The 12,883-nt window shown below is 41.5% G+C and overlaps 1 protein-coding gene across 3 annotated transcripts in view; it reads left to right on the plus strand.

Moving 5' to 3' along the window:
- Positions 1–12,883, plus strand: part of PKIB (cAMP-dependent protein kinase inhibitor beta) — a 56,278-nt gene that overhangs the window by 18,585 nt on the left and 24,810 nt on the right. The window contains exon 1 of one of the 3 annotated variants that reach the window (XM_082756479.1): positions 423–1,075. The exons of the other annotated variants lie outside the window; for them this stretch is intronic. The gene's annotated coding sequence lies outside the window, so the exon portion shown is untranslated. Of the gene's footprint in view, positions 1–422; positions 1,076–12,883 lie in introns of those variants that run through there. 3 annotated transcript variants of the gene reach the window in all.

The following is a 12,883-nucleotide window of genomic DNA, read 5'->3' on the forward strand; positions in this document are numbered from 1 at the left end:
CTGATGTAAAGCCTGCATATTTCTGTCTGGAAATGGTAAAAATGTGGAAATTGATAAGCTGCATACGTTTTTGAAAGATAAACTTCTAAAATGTGGGTTTACAGTGTGCAAATCAGGCCTGCCAATATCCTTCATGTTCAGCATAGGCTGAATGAGGAGAAATAAGTAGTTGTGCTTCTTCTTAAGATTCAGTGATGTCCTAAAGGCAGAACTCTCTGATGCTGGTACAAGCCTATACAACAGCCCTCTCTTTGAGTCCTGTCCTGACTCTGAGATCCTGGAAAGTCTCTGCCTTCAGACTTCAGTGTAAGTTGGATCTGGTACTCAACCCATGTTAACTTCATATCTTTATTTCTTTAATATAGAAGCCTCTTTTTTTTTTTTTTTTTTTTTTTTTTTTTTTTTTTTTTTCTTCTTCAAAGCCTCCAGGGACTATGTAGGTACACCACTGAAGCTTGCAACACTGACATCCAGATCAGCATAACTATACTGGGTCAGGTGGGAACTGTGATAAAGGATTTTTTTGCATTGGAGAGACCATGTAGCAACTTCTCACAAAAAGGATGGTGGAATCTCTAAAACTGCTCTGCCTGCATGTTAAAGATGCTCTGTAAAAGCACTGCACAGACTGAATCCACACCATATTTACATATTTTAGAGGAAAGAACAAGTTGTCCTCTCTTGCGGCTGAAGAGATGCTGCGCTTGCTGTCATGTGAGCAGGCAGGAAGCCTGCGAAAGCTCTGTCCCTAGGCTGAAGTGTTGGTCCCTCACCTGCTGCAGGGCTTTACCTGGCCAGCAAGCCTGTGGCCTTCCTTAGCTGGCATAAAATGCCTTTTGGCAGAGACCAGCACTTTGGAGGCTGGCTCCTAATAAGGATGCAAACTAACCCGAAGGCATAATGAGCCAAATGGTAGTTATGTCGAGGGCTGAACTGTGGGGGCCTCTCTAACAAGCACTTCATTAACCTGTTGTCTATCAGCTAGCTCTTTTCATGTATGATGGGACAGACATGTCTCCTCTGGGTTACTTTTCTCCAGTCTACAGTCTGGACAAGGAGTGGATGCATGTGAGAGGTAAGTGTTCGGAGTTTCTTTCACCCCTGGTTCCAAAAGAAGCTGGAGTTAGGAGTGGAGATGCTTTCGCTGGCCTAGTTTGGTTCTGATTCATTCTGAAAACAGAGCATGCTCTAAAATCATAAGAGCAGCTATAATATGACATGTCTTCTTTTGTTGCCATGTCAGTAACCTTTTACATTTTATCTTGAGAATGACTGTGAAAGGCCAGGCTATCTCAGGAAAACAGTGGCAGGTTAGTGTCTGGAGAGTGCAGTGACATTTGTCATGACTTTCCATGATGCGTGAATCAGACATCTGGGTCCTCAAAGCTACGCTCCAAGTATTTGTCATTTAGCACATTCAAATCCCCCGAAAGTTCCATTTTACTCTGAACAGGTCAAATTATTTGTGAAAAGACAGAAGTGAAGGGGGTGGGAGTGGAGAAGGAGTCCTAAACCATGCACACCAAAGATCTAAAGAACGATACAAAAAAAAGGGATGCCCCCGTACTTTGGGGAGGGCTAACCAGGTGGCCTGGACATACCTCTCATTACACCTGCCAGCTGGCTCCAGAGCTCTGCACAGTGCTGCTTTTAGCTGTCCTAGGAATGCGAGTGGGGGGCACACACATGTGCCCAAGATGCGAGTCCCAGCTGCCAGAGGGAGCCTTGCATAGGCTGGCAGGTCACATCTGTGCTGCTCCTGGTTGTCTGCTCCTTTTGTCAGGGACTGGTGGCTGTCACACTCTAATATTGCTGCAGCCCTTCAGTGGTATGGCTGGAGAAGAGGAATGTGGGCTCTGGCTGGTAGCAGCAATTCCTCTGACATTTCACAGTTGGTAAGTAAGTAGTGGTTGCTCCTTCTAAATCCCGGGTAAATGAAAACCATAAATCCTCTGTTAGGAGGCATGTCTCTGTCCTCAAATGTTCTTGAGGCTATTCAGACAGCTTCAGGCTGAGTTACAGCAGTGGGCTGAGCTGGTGCCCTTCTTCCTCAATGCTTTAGAGGGATGTTGTTGTTTTTGATGTTTTTCAAGTTTAAGTCAAGGAAAAAAAAAAAACAAACAAAAAAAACAAACAGCAACCAAATCCCAGTACAACATCAGCATCATCTATCACAGGATGAAGGCAAATCCTGTCAGAGAAGCCAAGCTCTGTCTTTGCTTTTTGCTCTTCTCTGAGGCACAGAAAGCGGAGGGGAAAAAAGTGAGCAACTGCTTCTAGGGGATAGTACTGAGGCTCAGAAATTAAAACTGGGCTAGGAGAATAGAGTCTTTGACATAGGTGCCAGGGAGGCAATTCTGAAAATGAAAGGGGAACTGACTGACTTTGTTTGTTCCACAGTTCTAGTTTTGTTTGCTTTTTATGGGCCAAATGTTTATCAAGCCAATATCATTTCACTGCAGTTATACACTAGTACAAAAGGAAAATATGCTATCAGATAGTAGTTTGATGTCTGTTCTTGTACAAATGAATCTTTAGCAAGCAATTTATTATAGTTATTTATTCTTCAGAACATCAGGGGATAAAAAAGTCACAGAGTAGAAGTACTTACATAAAGATTGTATTTCTAAGACAGCACTGGGAAAAAATAATAAATAAATAAATAAAAGGTGCAAGTCATGTCCACAGTGTGATATTTGATATTTGAAGCTCATATGCATAAGGACAGTATTAAAGAAAGACAGCCTTATCAGAAAGTATCAGTTTAGCATGCATTGCAAAACTACAGTACTGTTGACTTCTACAGTGTTCCTGAGTCAGCTGCATAGGAGTGGAGTTTGTGATCTTGAAGTCAGCAAAAACATAAAATGATCTGCTAGAGAAGGTCATGGAAATATTCATGAGGTGTTTTGACCTTCACCTTTCTTTGTGGTGATCCCTGATTTATAAGTGAATATGGGAAACAAATGAATCAACATATAATGTGGTATCCTGTTCCCTAACTGTTTTTTTCCTTGGTGCTGGAGCAGGAAGTCCTCCCAGGCTGAAATGCATGGTAAATGGTTATTTACAGCTAAACTCTTTAAGGTCGAGGGTAGACTTTTTCTTTGTGTTTCACTGTATAGATTACATTGTTGCCTTTAAACTAAGGATTTGGGAAGGATGGGGTTTTAGTTTTTTCCAATAAGCTGATAAAGCCCAGGAGGCTATATGCAGCTTTATCACTTGCTGTAACAACTCATTTGCACTTTCCTGAATTTCCCTTGCCACTTATCTTTACAAAAGGTAACTGATCTAATCAAATTATGGTCTTTGATCCTCACCAAAATCAGCGCTTCTCTTCTGCAGTTGATTCCAATGCAGTTTGAAAACTGTATTCGGGCCATGCCATAGCTTGAAACTCAGTTAACTGTTAGTGGCTTCTTAATTTTGATTTCAGAACAAACGTTTCTACCTGTTGGGATCCATTGTTCTGATGAAGAATAATGCATCATGCCACAAGACGAGTCAGAAGTGCAGCTGAATAAATTTAACATCCATGCTCTATGAGAGCAGATGTGTAGCCCAGCTTCCTTCTGCATAATAGAGCTTCATGACCACCTATGCTGGTTTCTGAAGTGCTGCAGATAGCACAAATACCTCATACAGCTTTCAGGTATTGCATGGCAACATCTTGGGGGAATTACTGCAGAACTTCATTTGTACAAGTGAACTACAAAGATGATTGCTTTTCACCAAATTGGCACTTTAACTTTAATGATGTGTGTTAACATTCTGCTGCAAATGTTTACATATCAGTAATTCCCTTTATTTTTCTAGCTTCAAAACAGCCAGCAGCTTAGTTCTATCTCTGTTCCTTGTTTTGGATTTGGAGCACACCTGTAGGAAAGAGGCCAACAGTGTGCTAAAACTGGAGGCAACTGAAATTTTTTCCTATCTAGGCAAAACAAATACCTTTTTATGGTTTCACATTTCAGTTGTGATATGTGCAAAGTGATATAAAGAGGTGCTTATCTTAATATCTACCTTATATATATTTGTCCTAAGTACTAAGCTACTTTATTTATTATAAAAATCTTGATAACATTCTTAAAAGTGAAAAGAGCAATTTTTTTTTCTAAGTGGTCATCTAATGATTTAGGAAGTTAATCAGTCCTGGATACGATTGTCTCTCTGGGAATGAGTTGTGGAAGCATTTTTCAAATCTATTTCAGTGCACAGTCACCCAGAGGAGCTCAAATACTTCGTGTGCACATTATCTGTTCTGGTGGGTCAGCACTGAGAGAATGGCAAAGGGGGGACAGGCTTCAGCAGGCTTAGTAAAGGATGTCTCCTTACCTCCTTAGGCTGATACGTTGTCTACTCATGATGTTCTTACACTCATCTCCAGGATGAATGTAGGAGGAAGAATTTCTAAGCAAATTTGTTACTAGCATTACGGTAGATAGATATCCAGCTATTGTCAATCAATGGCATTGGCAAATTCAATGGCTCTTCTGTTCTGAAATCATGCCTAATAAAAGAGAGGCACTGTCACAGCAAGTGATTACAGCAGTGACTTACTTGAAAAATAAAATATAGATGAATGGAAGGTGACAAAGATGGAAACCATCTGAACAGAAAGTCTTTTTGAAGGAAAATTAAGAAGTGGTAGGCTTTCAAAATGCAGTGATAATTGGGATAGGATCAAATAAGAAATAGCAGGGCTAACTTGCTGAGGCTGGTTGAACTTTGTGCATGGGTTATATGCTGGAATTATTTCCATCTGCCTTTAGCAGTGGCTTTGCTAGAATAATGAAAGGCAGCAGGCTGTGGAAACAGGCACAGCAGCAGGCTGCTAGGGCAGAGATAAAAACAAACCAATAACAAACAAAACCACACAAACATCAGCAGCTTCATCGGTGCATTGGATGCTGGATGTGTCCGGAGGGCCCATGGCAGAAGGCACTTCAGGAAGCTGTGGTGCCCAGCAGCCTGCTCTGCAAACTGACTGCAAAAATCATTTCCTTAAACATGCTTTGCTTCAGGATTTTTTACCCATGCAGAGGAATGCAACTCCAATCAACCAAAGTAAATTGCAAGCTGTGAAAGAAAAAAGGAAGAGCTGACAAAATTTCTGCTTTTTTAACACTTGAGGGGAAAGCTGGAATCCTGGAAAGCTGAAGAGGCATTACAGTGGGAATGTTCATGTTTTATTTCAGCAAAAATTATATTCTCAGAAGTCACAGTTAATGTTCAAGGGACAAAGTGCAACATACCATTTACATGCCAGCTGTACTTCATTGTTTGTCACTCTTTTCAGTACAGAACCACTGCCCTTCTGCCCTTTTTATATTATACTCATTTTTTAAACTGATAAATAAGTATTAGGATTGAATGAAGGAATGAGAAGATTATAATGTACAGTTTCCATTTTTGTTATAAGAGGGCATCTTCTTGGTAGAGAAAAGAACCCTCTATCTGCAGTTTTCCAGGAGCCTGTTTCTTTAAAAAGATGTTTTCAAGATTGATTGGTATCAGGTGTGCCAAGCCGTCTGATTTCGGTGTTACTATGGTGATAACTCTTTTTAGATAGGATGTCAGAGACTATAATTGCACTTAAAAAAATCCTGTGCACAGTATGATAACCTGTGCGGAAATAGTCTACAGCCTCACTCAGACTGAGGTCTGTCTGTGTGACTTTGCTGACTGTGAGTCACCAAGATTACATACCGGTGTCTGGAGGAGATTGCTGTCCCCTCTCCCTTTCTGTGTGACAGACAGGCAGGATCAGCTCCACCAGCCTAAGAGGAAAGACAAGACTTTCATTTCGACTGACATTCCTCCAGCCCCTTTTGAGTCTGTGTCTTTCTCTGTGTCTCAGGCTACCAGATCTGCCCCAGAGGTGCTCTGGTGACATCTATGTGGCTCTACTTATGTCCACCTTGTGCTAGGTCCTGTCAATAAAAGTGTTTACTTCCATGTTAGCATCTCCATGGTTGCACTGCGGACATGGAAAGCCCAAAACTCCCCCTTCTCAAGCCTTCCCCAAATCTCTGACCGGTGATTAAAATTAAATTACCTTGCTCTTCAAAATGTTTCTTGCTAACACTTTGTATTTCATAGGCGCTAGCACTGCAGCCACAGATTTGCCTTTTCACAGTTCAGCCAGCAGTAATGTTACTCTTGTTCATAAACTTTTAACTTGTGCCCCTAACCCTGCAATTGGCCTTCTGCCTGCACAGTGCTTGTCTTCTGGCTTGATCTTTTGGATTCCACAGCCTGTAGATCCTGGACTTCTGCTTCAAGCCATTTATAGTTCACTTGAAGAATAATAGCTTATTAGCTTGAATTCTGCATCAGTAAGATGGAAGGAAAAGAGGCAGGATGGTAAGAAGTGAGGAAACCATGACATGGCTTTGTGGTCAAGAGGCATAGGGTGAAGAAGCCGTGGCATCAGACAGTACCATGCCTTTCTGCCCCAATTCCTCTACCCCACTCTGCTTCTCGGTAGCTGCAAGGAGCTCTGGGCTCGGTCTCCCGTGGTTGCCCATAGGCAGGATGGGATGAGCTGCAAGGTGAATCCTGTTTTTCATGACTTGGGATTTCATTGCCCTTGTGGTCTCCTCAGAGGGTTTGGGCTGTAAGCCATGACTGCATGTCTGTCAGCGTACCAGCTTGGTACAGGAGTTCAGATGTCAGGGAAAGGTCCACTGATAGAAAACATTTTCCTAGAGTTTAATAATGCCAGAAACTTTTCTGATGAAAGCTTGAAAATTCCTGCAGTTTTAGTAAGGCTCGATCCTTGCTTTTAATAACTTAACTGCTACTGTTGTTAAGTAACTTCATCTCTCTCCAATGTCTGTAGAAGTCAAAAGTAGTCAGGATTTTTTAGAGAAAAGAGTAGAAAGGTGAATATTTGGACCTCTTGTCTCTAGTGGTCTCTCTTAAGCCCGTGATTGCTATTTTGAAAGATAAAATTAGAAAACATGATCAAATAAGCAATTATGGCCCCAGCTGTACGGCTTAAGTATGTGGTTTTAAGCATCCAACTACAAGAATTAATCATTTCACTGAGTGCCTTGGTGGATTGGAGCTATGTGGTACAGTGAAGAATAGTGCTACAACTTTGGAGTAAAAATGGCATTTGATTTGATATTGCACTGCAGTTCAGTTCATTGATTTGACATTATCCCTTATTGTGTTTGAGTTGTCTTTTGCCAAGTAGAAAGTGGTCTCTAATACAATAAATAGATGGAATATAGTTAAATAGCTAAAGGTGAGTGATGTCAGCAGTCCTTTAACTCAGCTTTGTTCTGTCGCTACTGTATTATTATGTGTGTGCCCTTCAGCCATACTCAGCTTCTGTTAGAAGCCAGAATTAGTACAGGGGTCAAATTCTTAAACTGATCTCTCCCATTGAGTTTTAATGATATTCATCAATGAATTTGAGATCAGTGAGCTGTAAGAAACACATTCAAAGATGGAAACACTCAAACCAGTCCCTAATACAGGCATCAAGCTGTTTGAAAAATTAAATATCAAAAGCAGATAAAGAGCAAAAGAAGGCAGACTTGGTGTAGCATAGAGTACAAACACTGGTATGGAGTCTGAAATCTAAGGGGATGGTAAACAAGAGCATCTGTCCTTTCAAAGACCATTTTTGTCAATAAAGATATAATAAGCATGGTAATTGGCTGCTTTGCATATAACTGTATAAATGAGACTGGAAAATGCCAGCCAAGGCTACTACAGATCGGAGAGTCAAGCACTGACTTGTTTGGCATGAAGTGAGAACTTCCACAGCTGTTTCCTTACTTGAGAAAAAAGCGACACAGGAAGTGACTTAATTTACTAATTATTGCCTTAGCCCTCACATTTTTACTTCAGTTTCCCTGATTTCTTGCTTCTCTCTGGAAAAGGCTTTTTCCTCTGATTTTGCTGTGTTCCTCTATGCAATAGAAACACAAAACAGAAAACCATCTGGAAACTAGTCTCGGTGCCAGCCCCATTCAGAAGAACAAAGCTGATTTTTGATGCCTGATTTGGAGTATCAAATGCTCTGCCTAACAGAAAATCTGGTGCTATGCCCAGTTTTGGAAAGACAGAGGCTCTTAGAATGCAAAGTCACGCTGCTTCAGTTGATAGCTCCCTGGCTTTTGCACACCTGTGGCGGTGAGCAGTTCAACCTGAAAACTCTTTGTGACTGTGAACATCCTAATCCTGCTTTGTGTGTTGGCTACAAGGAGATAAACATACTCAGCAGAGCATGCTGGTGGCAAGGAAGGTGTAATGAAATACCAGGCTGCACTTGTTAGACTATGTCTGGAAAGAATGTGTCCAGCTTTGTCCTTACCTTACAAGCAGGATGTTGATAAACTGGAGCGGGAGACCATCAAGTTGAGGAACATTTACCCTATGGAGAGAAGCTGAAAGTCTGGGGCAGGAACAACCTGTAGAAGACTTTAGGGGGATCTCAGACTGGCCTTCCTATACGTACAAACGATTACTGAGAAGATGGAACCAGGCTCTTTACAGAGTTGCACAGCAGGGAGGATAAGAAACCACAGTTATAAACTAGAACTGGGCAGATTCTGACTGGAGGTAAGGAAAAACTTTTCACCATGTGGGCAGTTAAGCCCTGGCACAGATAGCCCGGAAAGGTTGTGGAGTCTCCATCCTTGGAAAGGTGTCTCCATTCTGGGACATATTCAAAACATGACTGTACAAATCCCTGAACAAACTGCTCTGAATAGTTGACCCTGCTCTGAGCAGAAGATTGAAGCAGATGACCTGAGGTCTCTTCCAACCTCAACAGTTTTTCTGTTACTATATATCACCAAGTTTTCAGCCATGCTTTATCCTATGCTTCTGGCTCTGTCCCAGATATCTCCTCCTGGCTGCATGTCCTATGCCACTCTTAGAGGTCTACCACTAATGCAAAATATCATTGCTGATCTCCTCCAGCTGAGCCTAGGCATGATAAAAGTTGTGCTGTTTTTGAGATGTTGACAGACTTTTTCTTTGAGAAAAACCCTACCTTGTCTCCATAAAAGAGGTGTTTAACCAGGACATGTAAGTGGTTGACCAAACAGGAAACTCTTTGGTTTGAAATGATTGCTCCTTTTTCTTCCCCAGGAGACTGACATTTTAGGATATCCCAAAATTTGTTTGTTTGATATTCAGAAACAAGCATAAGCAGACCATGATGTCTGAGAAACTACCAGAATTTTCTTCCACCTTCCCCCTGACCCCTGCCCTTTCTTCTTGTCTTGTTCACTCCATCTACCTGTAAAATGTTCAGCAAAGTCATGTAGGATACCTTGCTTTTCTTTAATTAGGCTTTTGAGTTGTCCCGGAAGTGGTGACCATAATTCATTTTCATATGCAGAATTAGTTTATAAGACTAGACAGGATGAAGTTGAACTAGCTTGTGTTTTTCCTAATTATGTTAATTCTTTCCTCCCGTCAGCAGACTTTGGGAAAAGCTCAGAAAGCTCATGGTTTTTTTTCAGCAGCAAAGTTAGAATCCATACAGAATGGGAAGAGATGAAGACATCATCTAAAATGTACCCAGGAATAGCCTGAAATAATGACTTGATAATAAATGTGAAATATAGTTAAGAAAATTGCAGAATTTATTTTCTTTCCTAAAATGAAAGGACTCAAAAGTCAGATTTCTAATGTTGATTAATGACACGCAGTGCTTCTAAAATTATGATGAAGTATATAATAGACACTTTGGGACATTCTTGAATCTTTGATAATGCATCTTTTCCCCCCAAATGTTACTTCTGAAACTGAAATTTGCTAGACTGGCTGACAGTAAGGAGAGCAAAGAGTCTCTCCCAGAAAACATAGGGCCTCAAGTAGACAGGGAGGTAGGTTCATGAGTTTGTCTATTGAAAGTTGCTTTGTATCATCTAGTTATACGTGCCTTGACATCTTGTCACCACTGTTTTCCTAGCAGTTGCTGAGTTCAAATTCAGTGATTAACTTGGGATGTGACTGAGAGGACGTGGTCCTCTTAGTGCTTTCTGTTTATATACTTTTTTAATACTTTTTTCTTTTTCCTACTTTGCCAATATAATATTGGCAATGCAAAGCAAATACTCTTTCAGAGAAATACTCAGCAGTTCCTTGGAGCATGGTCAATGCTTTTAGTGTCAAGTCTTACTTAAATAAACACACAGTGGTTTTACTTTAATTTTGTTTTGGTTTTACTAACAGCTCATTTCTGTGAACGCTTTTTTCCCCATCCATTTGAGAGATAATTGGAAAAGAAGACATGTAAGAATCCATGATTTGTGGGGACAAAATGAGCACAGTCATTAAAGGACTCTGTTGGAAATTTGGGGATTGTGAACCTTGCACTGACACCAAGGGCTTGCTCTTCTTGTATAAGAATCAGTCACTGCATAAATTACAGAAGCAGTCTTTAGGCTTCAAGCATAATATTTTCCCTCTGTGTTTCAAGTGGTAGCCTGACTAATGAGAGCCCTGACCCCAGGTTCTGTGACATATTTATTTTTTTCCCTTAAAAGAAGCATTGCATTAGATGTTAAAGTGTGAAGATGGTGGCAAAACTTAGTTGACTTCAAAAAGACATAATTTAATTTAGAATACCTCCATTATCTTCTGCACAGTGGAAAGTGCTGTTGCTCAGCTTATTTTTTTCCCTAGTGAGCAAAGCATTCACCTAGGAAACAGAAGATGAAGCCAGTTTTCCTTCAGAACCCTAGGTCTCCTCGTCTGGGCACCTTTTCAACAGGACAGAGCTCTGCTTGGTGATTTGAAGGAGTCATTGCAGAGGTGATTATTTCTTCATCTGATGAAGTTGCTGGTGAGTAGATGGAGGTATTTCCTGGCAACCCAACTTCCTTGCAATGGGTAGAATCCCTAGGCATGCCCTTCTCCCAGCTATTATCAGTTGTTTAGTTCCAGATGCCTTTCCTTTCATGTATGAGCTTTGTAGATTGAAGTGGTTTTCTGAAGCATCAAGTCTTTGTAGATGCTTCAGCATCTACTTACATGGTTTGGTTTCTTTCTACCTTGCAGGACGGGTACCTCAAGTATTGTGGCACCCATCTAATGTGTACACATGCTCTTTGCTGAAGAAGGAGGAAGAATCCAGTCCCAGATGTTGCAAAGAATTGTGGTCTGTGGAACAAGAAATGAGGCAAGATGGGGTCAGGGACAGTACTGGACCTTCATAGTGACAGTCCACAAAAAGCTTTTGCTTATGGCTAACAGTGAGCTTTACACCCATCTTTATTCACTTTAGAGAGAAGCTGTTTCTTTTGTTTGGCTGGATTTTTTTTCATCAGCTGTAGTATGAGCCTGAACAGTTCCATATCCAGACAAATTTAGAGGGATTTATTTTCATCTTTAGTCACCTTACCTTAATAGCCATTGGAATGGCATTTGGAGGAAAAAGAATTTGGATGACATGTCTTTAATATCTTTATATAATATCTTTATATAATATCTTTATCTTTAATATTATTTATATAATATCTTTAATATATTCCTCTTTAATATCTTCATCGATGATCTGGACGAGGGCATTGAGTGCACCCTCAGTAAGTTCGCAGATGACACCAAGTTAGGTGCGTGTGTCGATCTGCTTGAGGGTAGGAAAGCTCTGCAGGAGGATCTGGATAGGCTGCACCGATGGGCTGAGGTCAACTGCATGAAGTTTAACAAGGCCAAGTGCCGGGTCCTGCACCTGGGGCGCAATAACCCCAAGCAGAGCTACAGGCTGGGAGAGGAATGGTTGGAAAGCTGCCAGGCAGAGAAGGACCTGGGAGTGATGGTGGATTGTCGGCTGGATATGAGCCAGCAGTGTGCTCAGGTGGCCAAGAAGGCCAACGGCATCCTGGCTTGTATCAGGAACAGCGTGACCAGCAGGGCTAGGGAGGTGATCGTCCCCCTGTACTCAGCTCTGGTGAGGCCGCACCTCGAGTACTGTGTTCAGTTTTGGGCCCCTCACTACAAGAAGGACATCGAGGTGCTTGAGCGGGTGCAGAGAAGGGCGACAAAGCTGGTGAGGGGCCTGGAGAACAAGTCCTACGAGGAGCGGCTGAGGGAGCTGGGCTTGTTCAGCCTGGAGAAGAGGAGGCTCAGGGGCGACCTTATCGCTCTTTTTAGGTACCTCAAGGGAGGCTGTAGCGAGGTGGGGGTTGGCCTGTTCTCCCACGTGCCTGGTGACAGGACGAGGGGGAATGGGCTTAAGTTGAGCCAGGGGAGTTTTAGGTTAGATGTTAGGAAGAACTTCTTCACTGAAAGGGTTGTGAGGCATTGGAACAGGCTGCCCAGGGAAGTGGTGGAGTCACCATCCCTGGAAGTCTTCAAAAGACGCTTAGATGTAGAGCTTAGGGATATGGTTTAGTGGAGGGCTGTTAGCGTTAGGTTGGAGGTTGGACTCGATGACCTTGAGGTCTCTTCCAACCTAGAAAATTCTGTGATTTCTGTGATTCTGTCTTCAGACACTGGTGTAGGAGCTGTACATCAACAGCAGTATCCATACCTAATAATACAAAATAAATGCTAATTACAGATAACCTGAAAAGGTCTTTATATGCATTGGTAAGCATTTCATCTATAAAAATAGGAGCATTCTGGACATCAATTATGTATCTCATAGTCTAATTTTAATTTCTTTACAGACTTTGTACAAGATAGCTTGGTTGGCATATAGTAGTACAGACTTAACTGAGCTTGAGCAACTTAAGTTGAGAACTTTCTTCATCTGTTTAAAAAATGACTAAGTACAACTTCTTACTATGGAAAAAGCCAGCAAGGAAAAGTCTCAGCAGTATTATTTGGAAAATAAGTTTCTTGAAACAAGAATTGTAAAATTCTTCCTTAATTAGTGATGGTATGTCAGAATAGACTTTCCACA

This window comes from Aythya marila (assembly GCF_965140915.1).
Source record: "Aythya marila genome assembly, chromosome: 3".
Lineage (NCBI taxonomy): Eukaryota > Metazoa > Chordata > Aves > Anseriformes > Anatidae > Aythya > Aythya marila.